This window comes from Pimephales promelas, chromosome 24 (assembly GCF_988280905.1).
Source record: "Pimephales promelas chromosome 24, fPimPro1.hap1.1, whole genome shotgun sequence".
Classification (NCBI taxonomy): Eukaryota; Metazoa; Chordata; class Actinopteri; order Cypriniformes; family Leuciscidae; genus Pimephales; species Pimephales promelas.
The window spans coordinates 22,174,913-22,193,756 of NC_142792.1; the positions used below are offsets into that span (position 1 = coordinate 22,174,913).

Genomic DNA, 18,844 nt, shown 5'->3' on the forward strand with positions numbered 1-18,844 from the left:
TCCCAAAATCACATTGCATACTCCCCCTAAAAAGAAAAGAAAAAAAGAAAAAAAGACATGAATAGCTTTTCATAAACAAGTTCTTCTTCCGGTAAACATCAGAACGTGGCATTCCTCGAAGTTCTGTTGGATCCCGTTCTATAAACATGTCCAATTTCGTGAAATGTCTTGACTTGAAATTCCAAGAAAACTGCACGAAAACGCCACCGAATCCCATACATTGCACCAAAAGTGTTACTTTAAAGTCCATATTATGCAGGTCAGTGCAACTGCATTGTTTGGTTAACTCTAGCATGAACTGAAATGCAGTGCTTTGTCAACATTAATGCACTTCGGGGTGAACTTGCCAGAGGGTTCAAGACTCTAGCTTGAGCCCGCAGCCAAAGATTAGGTTTGTCAGAAGTGGGATTCGAACCCACGCCTCCAGGGGAGACTGCGACCTGAACGCAGCGCCTTAGACCGCTCGGCCATCCTGACGTGAGGGCAAAGGGTGAGCAGTACTTTTGGAGCTGCACCGAATGGCAGATGATCTGGAAGCTAGTGGTTCTCCGCTCACCCGAGCCATAGTACATGCCTCATTGGCGCAGTTAGGCAGCGCATCAGTCTCATAATCTGAAGGTCGTGAGTTCGAGCCTCACACGGGGCAGGCTGGTGCTTTTTGATACATGGGAGCATGTAAATGAAAGAGCTGCTTTCTGTATCATTCCTTTTGTGCGTTTTTCCAGTCCTTCATATGCAATGTCATAGAAATCAAGTGTTCTTGTGGGAGTAATGTTGAACAAATGCAGCAATAGTATTACTCTCATATTTATGTAATATGCGTCAGTGTTGTTGCAGTATGTTTTTTCAAGGCTAATGTAATTCTATCATTCCAATGACAAATCTTGTCAATGCTAAAGCAATGTTTTGCATGGCATTCCTTGAATCTTAGGCCATGACACTCCACCACATGCCCCCAAAACCCATGACCTTCAATTGCAAGAAATTTCCAAGAATCCTTGCCATGAAGTTCTACTGCATCCCCAAAACTTCAGTCCACCACATCCCAGTTAGACTCCCAGAATCACATTGCATACTCCCCCTAAAAAGAAAAGAAAAAAAGAAAAAAAAGACATGAATAGCCTTTCATAAACAAGTTCTTCTTCCGGTAAACATCAGAACGTGGCATTCCTCGAAGTTCTGTTGGATCCCATTCTATAAACATGTCCAATTTCGTGAAATGTCTTGACTTGAAATTCCAAGAAAACTGCACGAAAACGCCACCGAATCCCATACATTGCACCAAAAGTGTTACTTTAAAGTCCATATTATGCAGGTCAGTGCAACTGCATTGTTTGGTTAACTCAAGCATGAACTGAAATGCAGTGCTTTGTCAACATTAATGCACTTCGGGGTGAACTTGCCAGAGGGTTCAAAACTCTAGCTTGAGCCCGCAGCCAAAGCTTAGGTTTGTCAGAAGTGGGATTCGAACCCACGACTCCAGGGGAGACTGCGACCTGAATGCAGCGCCTTAGACCGCTCGGCCATCCTGACGTGAGGGCAAAGGGTGAGCAGTACTTTTGGAGCTGCACCGAATGGCAGATGATCTGGAAGCTAGTGGTTCTCCGCTCACCCGAGGCATAGCACATGCCTCGTTGGCGCAGTTAGGCAGCGCGTCAGTCTCATAATCTGAAGGTCGTGAGTTCGAGCCTCACACGGGGCAGGCTGGTGGTTTTTGATACATGGGAGCATGTAAATGAAAGAGCTGCTTTCTGTATCATTCCTTTTGTGCGTTTTTCCAGTCCTTCATATGCAATGTCATAGAAATCAAGTGTTCTTGTGGGAGTAATGTTGAACAAATGAAGTAATAGTATTACTCTCATATTTATGTAATATGCGTCAGTGTTGTTGCAGTATGTTTTTTTTAAGGCTAATGTAATTATATCGTTCCAATGACAAGTCTTGTCAATGCTAAAGCAATGTTTTGCATGGCATTCCTTGAATCTTAGGCCATGACACTGCACCACATGCCCCCAAAACCCATGACCTTCAATTCCAAGAAATTTCCAAGAATCCTTGCCATGAAGTTCTACTGCATCCCCAAAACTTCAGTCCACTACATCCCAGTTAGACTCCCAAAATCACATTGCATACTCCCCCTAAAAAGAAAAGAAAAAAAGACATGAATAGCCTTTCATAAACAAGTTCTTCTTCCGGAAAACATCAGAACGTGGCATTCCTCGAAGTTCTGTTGGATCCCATTCTATAAACATGTCCAATTTCGTGAAATGTCTTGACTTGAAATTCCAAGAAAACTGCACGAAAACGCCACCGAATCCCATACATTGCACCAAAAGTGTTACTTTAAAGTCCATATTATGCAGGTCAGTGCAACTGCATTGTTTGGTTAACTCTAGCATGAACTGAAATGCAGTGCTTTGTCAACATTAATGCACTTCGGGGTGAACTTGCCAGAGGGTTCAAGACTCTAGCTTGAGCCCGCAGCCAAAGGTTAGGTTTGTCAGAAGTGGGATTCGAACCCACGCCTCCAGGGGAGACTGCGACCTGAACGTAGCGCCTTAGACCGCTCGGCCATCCTGACGTGAGGGCAAAGGGTGAGCAGTACTTTTGGAGCTGCACCGAATGGCAGATGATCTGGAAGCTAGTGGTTCTCCGCTCACCCGAGCCATAGTACATGCCTCGTTGGCGCAGTTAGGCAGCGCGTCAGTCTCATAATCTGAAGGTCGTGAGTTCGAGCCTCACACGGGGCAGGCTGGTGCTTTTTGATACATGGGAGCATGTAAATGAAAGAGCTGCTTTCTGTATCATTCCTTTTGTGCGTTTTTCCAGTCCTTCATATGCAATGTCATAGAAATCAAGTGTTCTTGTGGGACTAATGTTGAACAAATGCAGCAATAGTATTACTCTCATATTTATGTAATATGCGTCAGTGTTGTTGCAGTATGTTTTTTTAAGGCTAATGTAATTCTATCATTCTAATGACAAGTCTTGTCAATGCTAAAGCAATGTTTTGCATGGCATTCCTTGAATCTTAGGCCATGACTCTGCACCACATGCCCCCAAAACCCATGACCTTCAATTCCAAGAAATTTCCAAGAATCCTTGCCATGAAGTTCTACTGCATCCCCAAAACTTCAGTCCACCACATCCCAGTTAGACTCCCAAAATCACATTGCATACTCCCCCTAAAAAGAAAAGAAAAAAAGACATGAATAGCTTTTCATAAACAAGTTCTTCTTCCGGTAAACATCAGAACGTGGCATTCCTCGAAGTTCTGTTGGATCCCGTTCTATAAACATGTCCAATTTCGTGAAATGTCTTGACTTGAAATTCCAAGAAAACTGCACGAAAACGCCACCGAATCCCATACATTGCACCAAAAGTGTTACTTTAAAGTCCATATTATGCAGGTCAGTGCAACTGCATTGTTTGGTTAACTCTAGCATGAACTGAAATGCAGTGCTTTGTCAACATTAATGCACTTCGGGGTGAACTTGCCAGAGGGTTCAAGACTCTAGCTTGAGCCCGCAGCCAAAGGTTAGGTTTGTCAGAAGTGGGATTCGAACCCACGCCTCCAGGGGAGACTGCGACCTGAACGCAGCGCCTTAGACCGCTCGGCCATCCTGACGTGAGGGCAAAGGGTGAGCAGTACTTTTGGAGCTGCACCGAATGGCAGATGATCTGGAAGCTAGTGGTTCTCCGCTCACCCGAGCCATAGTACATGCCTCGTTGGCGCAGTTAGGCAGCGCATCAGTCTCATAATCTGAAGGTCGTGAGTTCGAGCCTCACACGGGGCAGGCTGGTGCTTTTTGATACATGGGAGCATGTAAATGAAAGAGCTGCTTTCTGTATCATTCCTTTTGTGCGTTTTTCCAGTCCTTCATATGCAATGTCATAGAAATCAAGTGTTCTTGTGGGAGTAATGTTGAACAAATGCAGCAATAGTATTACTCTCATATTTATGTAATATGCGTCAGTGTTGTTGCAGTATGTTTTTTTAAGGCTAATGTAATTCTATCATTCCAATGACAAATCTTGTCAATGCTAAAGCAATGTTTTGCATGGCATTCCTTGAATCTTAGGTCATGACACTCCACCACATGCCCCCAAAACCCATGACCTTCAATTGCAAGAAATTTCCAAGAATCCTTGCCATGAAGTTCTACTGCATCCCCAAAACTTCAGTCCACCACATCCCAGTTAGACTCCCAGAATCACATTGCATACTCCCCCTAAAAAGAAAAGAAAAAAAGAAAAAAAAGACATGAATAGCCTTTCATAAACAAGTTCTTCTTCCGGTAAACATCAGAACGTGGCATTCCTCGAAGTTCTGTTGGATCCCATTCTATAAACATGTCCAATTTCGTGAAATGTCTTGACTTGAAATTCCAAGAAAACTGCACGAAAACGCCACCGAATCCCATACATTGCACCAAAAGTGTTACTTTAAAGTCCATATTATGCAGGTCAGTGCAACTGCATTGTTTGGTTAACTCTAGCATGAACTGAAATGCAGTGCTTTGTCAACATTAATGCACTTCGGGGTGAACTTGCCAGAGGGTTCAAGACTCTAGCTTGAGCCCGCAGCCAAAGGTTAGGTTTGTCAGAAGTGGGATTCGAACCCACGCCTCCAGGGGAGACTGCGACCTGAACGCAGCGCCTTAGACCGCTCGGCCATCCTGACGTGAGGGCAAAGGGTGAGCAGTACTTTTGGAGCTGCACCGAATGGCAGATGATCTGGAAGCTAGTGGTTCTCCGCTCACCCGAGCCATAGCACATGCCTCGTTGGCGCAGTTAGGCAGCGCGTCAGTCTCATAATCTGAAGGTCGTGAGTTCGAGCCTCACACGGGGCAGGCTGGTGCTTTTTGATACATGGGAGCATGTAAATGAAAGAGCTGCTTTCTGTATCATTCCTTTTGTGCGTTTTTCCAGTCCTTCATATGCAATGTCATAGAAATCAAGTGTTCTTGTGGGACTAATGTTGAACAAATGCAGCAATAGTATTACTCTCATATTTATGTAATATGCGTCAGTGTTGTTGCAGTATGTTTTTTTAAGGCTAATGTAATTCTATCATTCCAATGACAAGTCTTGTCAATGCTCAAGCAATGTTTTGCATGGCATTCCTTGAATCTTAGGCCATGACTCTGCACCACATGCCCCCAAAACCCATGACCTTCAATTCCAAGAAATTTCCAAGAATCCTTGCCATGAAGTTCTACTGCATCCCCAAAACTTCAGTCCACCACATCCCAGTTAGACTCCCAAAATCACATTGCATACTCCCCCTAAAAAAGAAAAGAAAAAAAGAAAAAAAGACATGAATAGCCTTTCATAAACAAGTTCTTCTTCCGGTAAACATCAGAACGTGGCATTCCTCGAAGTTCTGTTGGATCCCATTTTATAAACATGTCCAATTTCGTGAAATGTCTTGACTTGAAATTCCAAGAAAACTGCACGAAAACGCCACCGAATCCCATACATTGCACCAAAAGTGTTACTTTAAAGTCCAAATTATGCAGGTCAGTGCAACTGCATTGTTTGGTTAACTCTAGCATGAACAGAAATGCAGTGCTTTGTCAACATTAATGCACTTCGGGGTGAACTTGCCAGAGGGTTCAAGACTCTAGCTTGAGCCCGCAGCCAAAGGTTAGGTTGTCAGAAGTGGGATTCGAACCCACGCCTCCAGGGGAGACTGCGACCTGAACGCAGCGCCTTAGACCGCTCGGCCATCCTGACGTGAGGGCAAAGGGTGAGCAGTACTTTTGGAGCTGCACCGAATGGCAGATGATCTGGAAGCTAGTGGTTCTCCGCTCACCCGAGCCATAACACATGCCTCGTTGGCGCAGTTAGGCAGCGCGTCAGTCTCATAATCTGAAGGTCGTGAGTTCGAGCCTCACACGGGGCATGCTGGTGCTTTTTGATACATGGGAGCATGTAAATGAAAGAGCTGCTTTCTTTATCATTCCTTTTGTGCGTTTTTCCAGTCCTTCATATGCAATGTCATAGAAATCAAGTGTTCTTGTGGGACTAATGTTGAACAAATGCAGCAATAGTATTACTCTCATATTTATGTAATATGCGTCAGTGTTGTTGCAGTAATTTTTTTTTTTAAGGCTAATGTAATTCTATCATTCCAATGACAAGTCTTGTCAATACTAAAGCAATGTTTTGCATGGCATTCCTTGAATCTTAGGCCATGACTCTGCACCACATGCCCCCAAAACCCATGACCTTCAATTCCAAGAAATTTCCAAGAATCCTTGCCATGAAGTTCTACTGCATCCCCAAAACTTCAGTCCACCACATCCCAGTTAGACTCCCAAAATCACATTGCATACTCCCCCTAAAAAGAAAAGAAAAAAAGAAAAAAAGACATGAATAGCCTTTCATAAACAAGTTCTTCTTCCGGAAAACATCAGAACGTGGCATTCCTCGAAGTTCTGTTGGATCCCATTCTATAAACATGTCCAATTTCGTGAAATGTCTTGACTTGAAATTCCAAGAAAACTGCACGAAAACGCCACCGAATCCCATACATTGCACCAAAAGTGTTACTTTAAAGTCCATATTATGCAGGTCAGTGCAACTGCATTGTTTGGTTAACTCTAGCATGAACTGAAATGCAGTGCTTTGTCAACATTAATGCACTTCGGGGTGAACTTGCCAGAGGGTTCAAGACTCTAGCTTGAGCCCGCAGCCAAAGGTTAGGTTTGTCAGAAGTGGGATTCGAACCCACGCCTCCAGGGGAGACTGCGACCTGAACGTAGCGCCTTAGACCGCTCGGCCATCCTGACGTGAAGGCAAAGGGTGAGCAGTACTTTTGGAGCTGCACCGAATGGCAGATGATCTGGAAGCTAGTGGTTCTCCGCTCACCCGAGCCATAGTACATGCCTCGTTGGCGCAGTTAGGCAGCGCGTCAGTCTCATAATCTGAAGGTCGTGAGTTCGAGCCTCACACGGGGCAGGCTGGTGCTTTTTGATACATGGGAGCATGTAAATGAAAGAGCTGCTTTCTGTATCATTCCTTTTGTGCGTTTTTCCAGTCCTTCATATGCAATGTCATAGAAATCAAGTGTTCTTGTGGGACTAATGTTGAACAAATGCAGCAATAGTATTACTCTCATATTTATGTAATATGCGTCAGTGTTGTTGCAGTATGTTTTTTTAAGGCTAATGTAATTCTATCATTCTAATGACAAGTCTTGTCAATGCTAAAGCAATGTTTTGCATGGCATTCCTTGAATCTTAGGCCATGACACTCCACCACATGCCCCCAAAACCCATGACCTTCAATTGCAAGAAATTTCCAAGAATCCTTGCCATGAAGTTCTACTGCATCCCCAAAACTTCAGTCCACCACATCCCAGTTAGACTCCCAGAATCACATTGCATACTCCCCCTAAAAAGAAAAGAAAAAAAGAAAAAAAAGACATGAATAGCCTTTCATAAACAAGTTCTTCTTCCGGTAAACATCAGAACGTGGCATTCCTCGAAGTTCTGTTGGATCCCATTCTATAAACATGTCCAATTTCGTGAAATGTCTTGACTTGAAATTCCAAGAAAACTGCACGAAAACGCCACCGAATCCCATACATTGCACCAAAAGTGTTACTTTAAAGTCCATATTATGCAGGTCAGTGCAACTGCATTGTTTGGTTAACTCAAGCATGAACTGAAATGCAGTGCTTTGTCAACATTAATGCACTTCGGGGTGAACTTGCCAGAGGGTTCAAAACTCTAGCTTGAGCCCGCAGCCAAAGCTTAGGTTTGTCAGAAGTGGGATTCGAACCCACGCCTCCAGGGGAGACTGCGACCTGAACGCAGCGCCTTAGACCGCTCGGCCATCCTGACGTGAGGGCAAAGGGTGAGCAGTACTTTTGGAGCTGCACCGAATGGCAGATGATCTGGAAGCTAGTGGTTCTCCGCTCACCCGAGGAATAGCACATGCCTCGTTGGCGCAGTTAGGCAGCGCGTCAGTCTCATAATCTGAAGGTCGTGAGTTCGAGCCTCACACGGGGCAGGCTGGTGGTTTTTGATACATGGGAGCATGTAAATGAAAGAGCTGCTTTCTGTATCATTCCTTTTGTGCGTTTTTCCAGTCCTTCATATGCAATGTCATAGAAATCAAGTGTTCTTGTGGGAGTAATGTTGAACAAATGAAGCAATAGTATTACTCTCATATTTATGTAATATGCGTCAGTGTTGTTGCAGTATGTTTTTTTTAAGGCTAATGTAATTATATCGTTCCAATGACAAGTCTTGTCAATGCTAAAGCAATGTTTTGCATGGCATTCCTTGAATCTTAGGCCATGACACTGCACCACATGCCCCCAAAACCCATGACCTTCAATTCCAAGAAATTTCCAAGAATCCTTGCCATGAAGTTCTACTGCATCCCCAAAACTTCAGTCCACTACATCCCAGTTAGACTCCCAAAATCACATTGCATACTCCCCCTAAAAAGAAAAGAAAAAAAGACATGAATAGCCTTTCATAAACAAGTTCTTCTTCCGGTTAACATCAGAACGTGGCATTCCTCGAAGTTCTGTTGGATCCCATTCTATAAACATGTCCAATTTCGTGAAATGTCTTGACTTGAAATTCCAAGAAAACTGCACGAAAACGCCACCGAATCCCATACATTGCACCAAAAGTGTTACTTTAAAGTCCATATTATGCAGGTCAGTGCAACTGCATTGTTTGGTTAACTCTAGCATGAACTGAAATGCAGTGCTTTGTCAACATTAATGCACTTCGGGGTGAACTTGCCAGAGGGTTCAAGACTCTAGCTTGAGCCCGCAGCCAAAGGTTAGGTTTGTCAGAAGTGGGATTCGAACCCACGCCTCCAGGGGAGACTGCGACCTGAACGCAGCGCCTTAGACCGCTCGGCCATCCTGACGTGAGGGCAAAGGGTGAGCAGTACTTTTGGAGCTGCACCGAATGGCAGATGATCTGGAAGCTAGTGGTTCTCCGCTCACCCGAGCCATAGCACATGCCTCGTTGGCGCAGTTAGGCAGCGCGTCAGTCTCATAATCTGAAGGTCGTGAGTTCGAGCCTCACACGGGGCAGGCTGGTGCTTTTTGATACACGGGAGCATGTAAATGAAAGAGCTGCTTTCTGTATCATTCCTTTTGTGCGTTTGTCCAGTCCTTCATATGCAATGTCATTGAAATCAAGTGTTTTTGTGGGACTAATGTTGAACAAATGCAGCAATAGTATTACTCTCATATTTATGTAATATGCGTCAGTGTTGTTGCAGTATGTTTTTTTTAAGGCTAATGTAATTCTATCATTCCAATGACAAGTCTTGTCAATGCTAAAGCAATGTTTTGCATGGCATTCCTTGAATCTTAGGCCTTGACACTCCACCACATGCCCCCAAAACCCATGACCTTCAATTGCAAGAAATTTCCAAGAATCCTTGCCATGAAGTTCTACTGCATCCCCAAAACTTCAGTCCACCACATACCAGTTAGACTCCCAGAATCACATTGCATACTCCCCCTAAAAAGAAAATAAAAAAAGAAAAAAAGACATGAATAGCCTTTCATGAACAAGTTCTTCTTCCGGTAAACATCAGAACGTGGCATTCCTCGAAGTTCTGTTGGATCCCATTCTATAAACATGTCCAATTTCGTGAAATGTCTTGACTTGAAATTCCAAGAAAACTGCACGAAAACGCCACCGAATCCCATACATTGCACCAAAAGTGTTACTTTAAAGTCCATATTATGCAGGTCAGTGCAACTGCATTGTTTGGTTAACTCTAGCATGAACTGAAATGCAGTGCTTTGTCAACATTAATGCACTTCGGGGTGAACTTGCCAGAGGGTTCAAGACTCTAGCTTGAGCCCGCAGCCAAAGGTTAGGTTTGTCAGAAGTGGGATTCAAACCCACGCCTCCAGGGGAGACTGCGACCTGAACGCAGCACCTTAGACCGCTCGGCCATCCTGAAGTGAGGGCAAAGGGTGAGCAGTACTTTTGGAGCTGCACCGAATGGCAGATGATCTGGAAGCTAGTAGTTCTCCGCTCACCCGAGCCATAGCACATGCCTCGTTGGCGCAGTTAGGCAGCGCGTCAGTCTCATAATCTGAAGGTCCTGAGTTCGAGCCTCACACGGGGCAGGCTGGTGCTTTTTGATACATGGGAGCATGTAAATGAAAGAGCTGCTTTCTGTATCATTCCTTTTGTGCATTTTTCCAGTCCTTCATATGCAATGTCATAGAAATCAAGTGTTCTTGTGGGACTAATGTTGAACAAATGCAGCAATAGTATTACTCTCATATTTATGTAATATGCGTCAGTGTTGTTGCAGTATGTTTTTTTAAGGCTAATGTAATTCTATCATTCCAATGACAAGTCTTGTCAATACTAAAGCAATGTTTTGCATGGCATTCCTTGAATCTTAGGCCATGACTCTGCACCACATGCCCCCAAAACCCATGACCTTCAATTCCAAGAAATTTCCAAGAATCCTTGCCATGAAGTTCTACTGCATCCCCAAAACTTCAGTCCACCACATCCCAGTTAGACTCCCAAAATCACATTGCATACTCCCCCTAAAAAGAAAAGAAAAAAAGAAAAAAAGACATGAATAGCCTTTCATAAACAAGTTCTTCTTCCGGTAAACATCAGAACGTGGCATTCCTCGAACTTCTGTTGGATCCCGTTCTATAAACATGTCCAATTTCGTGAAATGTCTTGACTTGAAATTCCAAGAAAACTGCACGAAAACGCCACCGAATCCCATACATTGCACCAAAAGTGTTACTTTAAAGTCCATATTATGCAGGTCAGTGCAACTGCATTGTTTGGTTAACTCTAGCATGAACTGAAATGCAGTGCTTTGTCAACATTAATGCACTTCGGGGTGAACTTGCCAGAGGGTTCAAGACTCTAGCTTGAGCCCGCAGCCAAAGGTTAGGTTTGTCAGAAGTGGGATTCGAACCCACGCCTCCAGGGGAGACTGCGACCTGAACGCAGCGCCTTAGACCGCTTGGCCATCCTGACGTGAGGGCAAAGGGTGAGCAGTACTTTTGGAGCTGCACCGAATGGCAGATGATCTGGAAGCTAGTGGTTCTCCGCTCACCCGAGCCATAGCACATGCCTCGTTGGCGCAGTTAGGCAGCGCGTCAGTCTCATAATCTGAAGGTCGTGAGTTCGAGCCTCACACGGGGCAGGCTGGTGCTTTTTGATACATGGGAGCATGTAAATGAAAGAGCTGCTTTCTGTATCATTCCTTTTGTGCGTTTTTCCAGTCCTTCATATGCAATGTCATAGAAATCAAGTGTTCTCGTGGGACTAATGTCGAACAAATGCAGCAATAGTATTACTCTCATATTTATGTAATATGCGTCAGTGTTGTTGCAGTATGTTTTTTTAAGGCTAATGTAATTCTATCATTCCAATGACAAGTCTTGTCAATGCTAAAGCAATGTTTTGCATGGTATTCCTTGAATCTTAGGCCATGACTCTGCACCACATGCCCCCAAAACCCATGACCTTCAATTCCAAGAAATTTCCAAGAATCCTTGCCATGAAGTTCTACTGCATCCCCAAAACTTCAGTCCACCACATCCCAGTTAGACTCCCAAAATCACATTGCATACTCCCCCTAAAAAGAAAAGAAAAAAAGAAAAAAAGACATGAATAGCTTTTCATAAACAAGTTCTTCTTCCGGTAAACATCAGAACGTGGCATTCCTCGAAGTTCTGTTGGATCCCGTTCTATAAACATGTCCAATTTCGTGAAATGTCTTGACTTGAAATTCCAAGAAAACTGCACGAAAACGCCACCGAATCCCATACATTGCACCAAAAGTGTTACTTTAAAGTCCATATTATGCAGGTCAGTGCAACTGCATTGTTTGGTTAACTCTAGCATGAACTGAAATGCAGTGCTTTGTCAACATTAATGCACTTCGGGGTGAACTTGCCAGAGGGTTCAAGACTCTAGCTTGAGCCCGCAGCCAAAGATTAGGTTTGTCAGAAGTGGGATTCGAACCCACGCCTCCAGGGGAGACTGCGACCTGAACGCAGCGCCTTAGACCGCTCGGCCATCCTGACGTGAGGGCAAAGGGTGAGCAGTACTTTTGGAGCTGCACCGAATGGCAGATGATCTGGAAGCTAGTGGTTCTCCGCTCACCCGAGCCATAGTACATGCCTCGTTGGCGCAGTTAGGCAGCGCATCAGTCTCATAATCTGAAGGTCGTGAGTTCGAGCCTCACACGGGGCAGGCTGGTGCTTTTTGATACATGGGAGCATGTAAATGAAAGAGCTGCTTTCTGTATCATTCCTTTTGTGCGTTTTTCCAGTCCTTCATATGCAATGTCATAGAAATCAAGTGTTCTTGTGGGAGTAATGTTGAACAAATGCAGCAATAGTATTACTCTCATATTTATGTAATATGCGTCAGTGTTGTTGCAGTATGTTTTTTCAAGGCTAATGTAATTCTATCATTCCAATGACAAATCTTGTCAATGCTAAAGCAATGTTTTGCATGGCATTCCTTGAATCTTAGGCCATGACACTCCACCACATGCCCCCAAAACCCATGACCTTCAATTGCAAGAAATTTCCAAGAATCCTTGCCATGAAGTTCTACTGCATCCCCAAAACTTCAGTCCACCACATACCAGTTAGACTCCCAGAATCACATTGCATACTCCCCCTAAAAAGAAAATAAAAAAAGAAAAAAAGACATGAATAGCCTTTCATGAACAAGTTCTTCTTCCGGTAAACATCAGAACGTGGCATTCCTCGAAGTTCTGTTGGATCCCATTCTATAAACATGTCCAATTTCGTGAAATGTCTTGACTTGAAATTCCAAGAAAACTGCACGAAAACGCCACCGAATCCCATACATTGCACCAAAAGTGTTACTTTAAAGTCCATATTATGCAGGTCAGTGCAACTGCATTGTTTGGTTAACTCTAGCATGAACTGAAATGCAGTGCTTTGTCAACATTAATGCACTTCGGGGTGAACTTGCCAGAGGGTTCAAGACTCTAGCTTGAGCCCGCAGCCAAAGGTTAGGTTTGTCAGAAGTGGGATTCAAACCCACGCCTCCAGGGGAGACTGCGACCTGAACGCAGCACCTTAGACCGCTCGGCCATCCTGAAGTGAGGGCAAAGGGTGAGCAGTACTTTTGGAGCTGCACCGAATGGCAGATGATCTGGAAGCTAGTAGTTCTCCGCTCACCCGAGCCATAGCACATGCCTCGTTGGCGCAGTTAGGCAGCGCGTCAGTCTCATAATCTGAAGGTCCTGAGTTCGAGCCTCACACGGGGCAGGCTGGTGCTTTTTGATACATGGGAGCATGTAAATGAAAGAGCTGCTTTCTGTATCATTCCTTTTGTGCATTTTTCCAGTCCTTCATATGCAATGTCATAGAAATCAAGTGTTCTTGTGGGACTAATGTTGAACAAATGCAGCAATAGTATTACTCTCATATTTATGTAATATGCGTCAGTGTTGTTGCAGTATGTTTTTTTAAGGCTAATGTAATTCTATCATTCCAATGACAAGTCTTGTCAATACTAAAGCAATGTTTTGCATGGCATTCCTTGAATCTTAGGCCATGACTCTGCACCACATGCCCCCAAAACCCATGACCTTCAATTCCAAGAAATTTCCAAGAATCCTTGCCATGAAGTTCTACTGCATCCCCAAAACTTCAGTCCACCACATCCCAGTTAGACTCCCAAAATCACATTGCATACTCCCCCTAAAAAGAAAAGAAAAAAAGAAAAAAAGACATGAATAGCCTTTCATAAACAAGTTCTTCTTCCGGTAAACATCAGAACGTGGCATTCCTCGAACTTCTGTTGGATCCCGTTCTATAAACATGTCCAATTTCGTGAAATGTCTTGACTTGAAATTCCAAGAAAACTGCACGAAAACGCCACCGAATCCCATACATTGCACCAAAAGTGTTACTTTAAAGTCCATATTATGCAGGTCAGTGCAACTGCATTGTTTGGTTAACTCTAGCATGAACTGAAATGCAGTGCTTTGTCAACATTAATGCACTTCGGGGTGAACTTGCCAGAGGGTTCAAGACTCTAGCTTGAGCCCGCAGCCAAAGGTTAGGTTTGTCAGAAGTGGGATTCGAACCCACGCCTCCAGGGGAGACTGCGACCTGAACGCAGCGCCTTAGACCGCTTGGCCATCCTGACGTGAGGGCAAAGGGTGAGCAGTACTTTTGGAGCTGCACCGAATGGCAGATGATCTGGAAGCTAGTGGTTCTCCGCTCACACGAGCCATAGCACATGCCTCGTTGGCGCAGTTAGGCAGCGCGTCAGTCTCATAATCTGAAGGTCGTGAGTTCGAGCCTCACACGGGGCAGGCTGGTGCTTTTTGATACATGGGAGCATGTAAATGAAAGAGCTGCTTTCTGTATCATTCCTTTTGTGCGTTTTTCCAGTCCTTCATATGCAATGTCATAGAAATCAAGTGTTCTCGTGGGACTAATGTCGAACAAATGCAGCAATAGTATTACTCTCATATTTATGTAATATGCGTCAGTGTTGTTGCAGTATGTTTTTTTAAGGCTAATGTAATTCTATCATTCCAATGACAAGTCTTGTCAATGCTAAAGCAATGTTTTGCATGGTATTCCTTGAATCTTAGGCCATGACTCTGCACCACATGCCCCCAAAACCCATGACCTTCAATTCCAAGAAATTTCCAAGAATCCTTGCCATGAAGTTCTACTGCATCCCCAAAACTTCAGTCCACCACATCCCAGTTAGACTCCCAAAATCACATTGCATACTCCCCCTAAAAAGAAAAGAAAAAAAGAAAAAAAGACATGAATAGCTTTTCATAAACAAGTTCTTCTTCCGGTAAACATCAGAACGTGGCATTCCTCGAAGTTCTGTTGGATCCCGTTCTATAAACATGTCCAATTTCGTGAAATGTCTTGACTTGAAATTCCAAGAAAACTGCACGAAAACGCCACCGAATCCCATACATTGCACCAAAAGTGTTACTTTAAAGTCCATATTATGCAGGTCAGTGCAACTGCATTGTTTGGTTAACTCTAGCATGAACTGAAATGCAGTGCTTTGTCAACATTAATGCACTTCGGGGTGAACTTGCCAGAGGGTTCAAGACTCTAGCTTGAGCCCGCAGCCAAAGATTAGGTTTGTCAGAAGTGGGATTCGAACCCACGCCTCCAGGGGAGACTGCGACCTGAACGCAGCGCCTTAGACCGCTCGGCCATCCTGACGTGAGGGCAAAGGGTGAGCAGTACTTTTGGAGCTGCACCGAATGGCAGATGATCTGGAAGCTAGTGGTTCTCCGCTCACCCGAGCCATAGTACATGCCTCATTGGCGCAGTTAGGCAGCGCATCAGTCTCATAATCTGAAGGTCGTGAGTTCGAGCCTCACACGGGGCAGGCTGGTGCTTTTTGATACATGGGAGCATGTAAATGAAAGAGCTGCTTTCTGTATCATTCCTTTTGTGCGTTTTTCCAGTCCTTCATATGCAATGTCATAGAAATCAAGTGTTCTTGTGGGAGTAATGTTGAACAAATGCAGCAATAGTATTACTCTCATATTTATGTAATATGCGTCAGTGTTGTTGCAGTATGTTTTTTCAAGGCTAATGTAATTCTATCATTCCAATGACAAATCTTGTCAATGCTAAAGCAATGTTTTGCATGGCATTCCTTGAATCTTAGGCCATGACACTCCACCACATGCCCCCAAAACCCATGACCTTCAATTGCAAGAAATTTCCAAGAATCCTTGCCATGAAGTTCTACTGCATCCCCAAAACTTCAGTCCACCACATCCCAGTTAGACTCCCAGAATCACATTGCATACTCCCCCTAAAAAGAAAAGAAAAAAAGAAAAAAAAGACATGAATAGCCTTTCATAAACAAGTTCTTCTTCCGGTAAACATCAGAACGTGGCATTCCTCGAAGTTCTGTTGGATCCCATTCTATAAACATGTCCAATTTCGTGAAATGTCTTGACTTGAAATTCCAAGAAAACTGCACGAAAACGCCACCGAATCCCATACATTGCACCAAAAGTGTTACTTTAAAGTCCATATTATGCAGGTCAGTGCAACTGCATTGTTTGGTTAACTCAAGCATGAACTGAAATGCAGTGCTTTGTCAACATTAATGCACTTCGGGGTGAACTTGCCAGAGGGTTCAAAACTCTAGCTTGAGCCCGCAGCCAAAGCTTAGGTTTGTCAGAAGTGGGATTCGAACCCACGACTCCAGGGGAGACTGCGACCTGAATGCAGCGCCTTAGACCGCTCGGCCATCCTGACGTGAGGGCAAAGGGTGAGCAGTACTTTTGGAGCTGCACCGAATGGCAGATGATCTGGAAGCTAGTGGTTCTCCGCTCACCCGAGGCATAGCACATGCCTCGTTGGCGCAGTTAGGCAGCGCGTCAGTCTCATAATCTGAAGGTCGTGAGTTCGAGCCTCACACGGGGCAGGCTGGTGGTTTTTGATACATGGGAGCATGTAAATGAAAGAGCTGCTTTCTGTATCATTCCTTTTGTGCGTTTTTCCAGTCCTTCATATGCAATGTCATAGAAATCAAGTGTTCTTGTGGGAGTAATGTTGAACAAATGAAGTAATAGTATTACTCTCATATTTATGTAATATGCGTCAGTGTTGTTGCAGTATGTTTTTTTTAAGGCTAATGTAATTATATCGTTCCAATGACAAGTCTTGTCAATGCTAAAGCAATGTTTTGCATGGCATTCCTTGAATCTTAGGCCATGACACTGCACCACATGCCCCCAAAACCCATGACCTTCAATTCCAAGAAATTTCCAAGAATCCTTGCCATGAAGTTCTACTGCATCCCCAAAACTTCAGTCCACTACATCCCAGTTAGACTCCCAAAATCACATTGCATACTCCCCCTAAAAAGAAAAGAAAAAAAGACATGAATAGCCTTTCATAAACAAGTTCTTCTTCCGGAAAACATCAGAACGTGGCATTCCTCGAAGTTCTGTTGGATCCCATTCTATAAACATGTCCAATTTCGTGAAATGTCTTGACTTGAAATTCCAAGAAAACTGCACGAAAACGCCACCGAATCCCATACATTGCACCAAAAGTGTTACTTTAAAGTCCATATTATGCAGGTCAGTGCAACTGCATTGTTTGGTTAACTCTAGCATGAACTGAAATGCAGTGCTTTGTCAACATTAATGCACTTCGGGGTGAACTTGCCAGAGGGTTCAAGACTCTAGCTTGAGCCCGCAGCCAAAGGTTAGGTTTGTCAGAAGTGGGATTCGAACCCACGCCTCCAGGGGAGACTGCGACCTGAACGTAGCGCCTTAGACCGCTCGGCCATCCTGACGTGAGGGCAAAGGGTGAGCAGTACTTTTGGAGCTGCACCGAATGGCAGATGATCTGGAAGCTAGTGGTTCTCCGCTCACCCGAGCCATAGTACATGCCTCGTTGGCGCAGTTAGGCAGCGCGTCAGTCTCATAATCTGAAGGTCGTGAGTTCGAGCCTCACACGGGGCAGGCTGGTGCTTTTTGATACATGGGAGCATGTAAATGAAAGAGCTGCTTTCTGTATCATTCCTTTTGTGCGTTTTTCCAGTCCTTCATATGCAATGTCATAGAAATCAAGTGTTCTTGTGGGACTAATGTTGAACAAATGCAGCAATAGTATTACTCTCATATTTATGTAATATGCGTCAGTGTTGTTGCAGTATGTTTTTTAAGGCTAATGTAATTCTATCATTCTAATGACAAGTCTTGTCAATGCTAAAGCAATGTTTTGCATGGCATTCCTTGAATCTTAGGCCATGACTCTGCACCACATGCCCCCAAAACCCATGACCTTCAATTCCAAGAAATTTCCAAGAATCCTTGCCATGAAGTTCTACTGCATCCCCAAAACTTCAGTCCACCACATCCCAGTTAGACTCCCAAAATCACATTGCATACTCCCCCTAAAAAGAAAAGAAAAAAAGACATGAATAGCTTTTCATAAACAAGTTCTTCTTCCGGTAAACATCAGAACGTGGCATTCCTCGAAGTTCTGTTGGATCCCGTTCTATAAACATGTCCAATTTCGTGAAATGTCTTGACTTGAAATTCCAAGAAAACTGCACGAAAACGCCACCGAATCCCATACATTGCACCAAAAGTGTTACTTTAAAGTCCATATTATGCAGGTCAGTGCAACTGCATTGTTTGGTTAACTCTAGCATGAACTGAAATGCAGTGCTTTGTCAACATTAATGCACTTCGGGGTGAACTTGCCAGAGGGTTCAAGACTCTAGCTTGAGCCCGCAGCCAAAGGTTAGGTTTGTCAGAAGTGGGATTCGAACCCACGCCTCCAGGGGAGACTGCGACCTGAACGCAGCGCCTTAGACCGCTCGGCCATCCTGACGTGAGGGCAAAGGGTGAGCAGTACTTTTGGAGCTGCACCGAATGGCAGATGATCTGGAAGCTAGTGGTTCTCCGCTCACCCGAGCCATAGTACATGCCTCGTTGGCGCAGTTAGGCAGCGCATCAGTCTCATAATCTGAAGGTCGTGAGTTCGAGCCTCACACGGGGCAGGCTGGTGCTTTTTGATACATGGGAGCATGTAAATGAAAGAGCTGCTTTCTGTATCATTCCTTTTGTGCGTTTTTCCAGTCCTTCATATGCAATGTCATAGAAATCAAGTGTTCTTGTGGGAGTAATGTTGAACAAATGCAGCAATAGTATTACTCTCATATTTATGTAATATGCGTCAGTGTTGTTGCAGTATGTTTTTTTAAGGCTAATGTAATTCTATCATTCCAATGACAAATCTTGTCAATGCTAAAGCAATGTTTTGCATGGCATTCCTTGAATCTTAGGTCATGAC

At 44.1% G+C, this 18,844-nt stretch overlaps 32 non-coding genes across 32 annotated transcripts; 16 read left to right on the forward strand and 16 right to left on the reverse strand.

The window, feature by feature from the left end:
* Positions 1-394: 394 nt before the first annotated feature.
* Positions 395-477, reverse strand: trnal-cag (transfer RNA leucine (anticodon CAG)). The gene has a single exon. It is a non-coding gene; the product is annotated as a tRNA-Leu (tRNA).
* Positions 478-1,450: 973 nt separating this feature from the next.
* trnal-cag (transfer RNA leucine (anticodon CAG)) lies at positions 1,451-1,533 on the reverse strand. Its single transcript has one exon. It is a non-coding gene; the product is annotated as a tRNA-Leu (tRNA).
* Positions 1,534-1,628: 95 nt separating this feature from the next.
* Positions 1,629-1,702, forward strand: trnam-cau (transfer RNA methionine (anticodon CAU)). Its single transcript has one exon. It is a non-coding gene; the product is annotated as a tRNA-Met (tRNA).
* A 796-nt stretch (positions 1,703-2,498) lies between these two features.
* Positions 2,499-2,581, reverse strand: trnal-cag (transfer RNA leucine (anticodon CAG)). The gene has a single exon. It is a non-coding gene; the product is annotated as a tRNA-Leu (tRNA).
* A 95-nt stretch (positions 2,582-2,676) lies between these two features.
* trnam-cau (transfer RNA methionine (anticodon CAU)) lies at positions 2,677-2,750 on the forward strand. The gene has a single exon. It is a non-coding gene; the product is annotated as a tRNA-Met (tRNA).
* Positions 2,751-3,545: 795 nt separating this feature from the next.
* trnal-cag (transfer RNA leucine (anticodon CAG)) lies at positions 3,546-3,628 on the reverse strand. Its single transcript has one exon. It is a non-coding gene; the product is annotated as a tRNA-Leu (tRNA).
* A 95-nt stretch (positions 3,629-3,723) lies between these two features.
* Positions 3,724-3,797, forward strand: trnam-cau (transfer RNA methionine (anticodon CAU)). The gene has a single exon. It is a non-coding gene; the product is annotated as a tRNA-Met (tRNA).
* Positions 3,798-4,601: 804 nt separating this feature from the next.
* trnal-cag (transfer RNA leucine (anticodon CAG)) lies at positions 4,602-4,684 on the reverse strand. Its single transcript has one exon. It is a non-coding gene; the product is annotated as a tRNA-Leu (tRNA).
* Positions 4,685-4,779: 95 nt separating this feature from the next.
* trnam-cau (transfer RNA methionine (anticodon CAU)) lies at positions 4,780-4,853 on the forward strand. The gene has a single exon. It is a non-coding gene; the product is annotated as a tRNA-Met (tRNA).
* An 803-nt stretch (positions 4,854-5,656) lies between these two features.
* On the reverse strand, positions 5,657-5,739 carry trnal-cag (transfer RNA leucine (anticodon CAG)). Its single transcript has one exon. It is a non-coding gene; the product is annotated as a tRNA-Leu (tRNA).
* A 95-nt stretch (positions 5,740-5,834) lies between these two features.
* trnam-cau (transfer RNA methionine (anticodon CAU)) lies at positions 5,835-5,908 on the forward strand. Its single transcript has one exon. It is a non-coding gene; the product is annotated as a tRNA-Met (tRNA).
* An 806-nt stretch (positions 5,909-6,714) lies between these two features.
* On the reverse strand, positions 6,715-6,797 carry trnal-cag (transfer RNA leucine (anticodon CAG)). The gene has a single exon. It is a non-coding gene; the product is annotated as a tRNA-Leu (tRNA).
* Positions 6,798-6,892: 95 nt separating this feature from the next.
* On the forward strand, positions 6,893-6,966 carry trnam-cau (transfer RNA methionine (anticodon CAU)). Its single transcript has one exon. It is a non-coding gene; the product is annotated as a tRNA-Met (tRNA).
* An 804-nt stretch (positions 6,967-7,770) lies between these two features.
* trnal-cag (transfer RNA leucine (anticodon CAG)) lies at positions 7,771-7,853 on the reverse strand. Its single transcript has one exon. It is a non-coding gene; the product is annotated as a tRNA-Leu (tRNA).
* A 95-nt stretch (positions 7,854-7,948) lies between these two features.
* trnam-cau (transfer RNA methionine (anticodon CAU)) lies at positions 7,949-8,022 on the forward strand. Its single transcript has one exon. It is a non-coding gene; the product is annotated as a tRNA-Met (tRNA).
* Positions 8,023-8,818: 796 nt separating this feature from the next.
* On the reverse strand, positions 8,819-8,901 carry trnal-cag (transfer RNA leucine (anticodon CAG)). The gene has a single exon. It is a non-coding gene; the product is annotated as a tRNA-Leu (tRNA).
* Positions 8,902-8,996: 95 nt separating this feature from the next.
* On the forward strand, positions 8,997-9,070 carry trnam-cau (transfer RNA methionine (anticodon CAU)). The gene has a single exon. It is a non-coding gene; the product is annotated as a tRNA-Met (tRNA).
* Positions 9,071-10,052: 982 nt separating this feature from the next.
* trnam-cau (transfer RNA methionine (anticodon CAU)) lies at positions 10,053-10,126 on the forward strand. Its single transcript has one exon. It is a non-coding gene; the product is annotated as a tRNA-Met (tRNA).
* Positions 10,127-10,929: 803 nt separating this feature from the next.
* trnal-cag (transfer RNA leucine (anticodon CAG)) lies at positions 10,930-11,012 on the reverse strand. The gene has a single exon. It is a non-coding gene; the product is annotated as a tRNA-Leu (tRNA).
* Positions 11,013-11,107: 95 nt separating this feature from the next.
* trnam-cau (transfer RNA methionine (anticodon CAU)) lies at positions 11,108-11,181 on the forward strand. Its single transcript has one exon. It is a non-coding gene; the product is annotated as a tRNA-Met (tRNA).
* An 803-nt stretch (positions 11,182-11,984) lies between these two features.
* Positions 11,985-12,067, reverse strand: trnal-cag (transfer RNA leucine (anticodon CAG)). Its single transcript has one exon. It is a non-coding gene; the product is annotated as a tRNA-Leu (tRNA).
* Positions 12,068-12,162: 95 nt separating this feature from the next.
* trnam-cau (transfer RNA methionine (anticodon CAU)) lies at positions 12,163-12,236 on the forward strand. The gene has a single exon. It is a non-coding gene; the product is annotated as a tRNA-Met (tRNA).
* A 981-nt stretch (positions 12,237-13,217) lies between these two features.
* trnam-cau (transfer RNA methionine (anticodon CAU)) lies at positions 13,218-13,291 on the forward strand. Its single transcript has one exon. It is a non-coding gene; the product is annotated as a tRNA-Met (tRNA).
* An 803-nt stretch (positions 13,292-14,094) lies between these two features.
* trnal-cag (transfer RNA leucine (anticodon CAG)) lies at positions 14,095-14,177 on the reverse strand. Its single transcript has one exon. It is a non-coding gene; the product is annotated as a tRNA-Leu (tRNA).
* Positions 14,178-14,272: 95 nt separating this feature from the next.
* On the forward strand, positions 14,273-14,346 carry trnam-cau (transfer RNA methionine (anticodon CAU)). The gene has a single exon. It is a non-coding gene; the product is annotated as a tRNA-Met (tRNA).
* Positions 14,347-15,149: 803 nt separating this feature from the next.
* On the reverse strand, positions 15,150-15,232 carry trnal-cag (transfer RNA leucine (anticodon CAG)). The gene has a single exon. It is a non-coding gene; the product is annotated as a tRNA-Leu (tRNA).
* A 973-nt stretch (positions 15,233-16,205) lies between these two features.
* Positions 16,206-16,288, reverse strand: trnal-cag (transfer RNA leucine (anticodon CAG)). Its single transcript has one exon. It is a non-coding gene; the product is annotated as a tRNA-Leu (tRNA).
* A 95-nt stretch (positions 16,289-16,383) lies between these two features.
* On the forward strand, positions 16,384-16,457 carry trnam-cau (transfer RNA methionine (anticodon CAU)). Its single transcript has one exon. It is a non-coding gene; the product is annotated as a tRNA-Met (tRNA).
* A 796-nt stretch (positions 16,458-17,253) lies between these two features.
* Positions 17,254-17,336, reverse strand: trnal-cag (transfer RNA leucine (anticodon CAG)). Its single transcript has one exon. It is a non-coding gene; the product is annotated as a tRNA-Leu (tRNA).
* Positions 17,337-17,431: 95 nt separating this feature from the next.
* trnam-cau (transfer RNA methionine (anticodon CAU)) lies at positions 17,432-17,505 on the forward strand. Its single transcript has one exon. It is a non-coding gene; the product is annotated as a tRNA-Met (tRNA).
* Positions 17,506-18,299: 794 nt separating this feature from the next.
* trnal-cag (transfer RNA leucine (anticodon CAG)) lies at positions 18,300-18,382 on the reverse strand. Its single transcript has one exon. It is a non-coding gene; the product is annotated as a tRNA-Leu (tRNA).
* A 95-nt stretch (positions 18,383-18,477) lies between these two features.
* On the forward strand, positions 18,478-18,551 carry trnam-cau (transfer RNA methionine (anticodon CAU)). The gene has a single exon. It is a non-coding gene; the product is annotated as a tRNA-Met (tRNA).
* Positions 18,552-18,844: the final 293 nt, after the last annotated feature.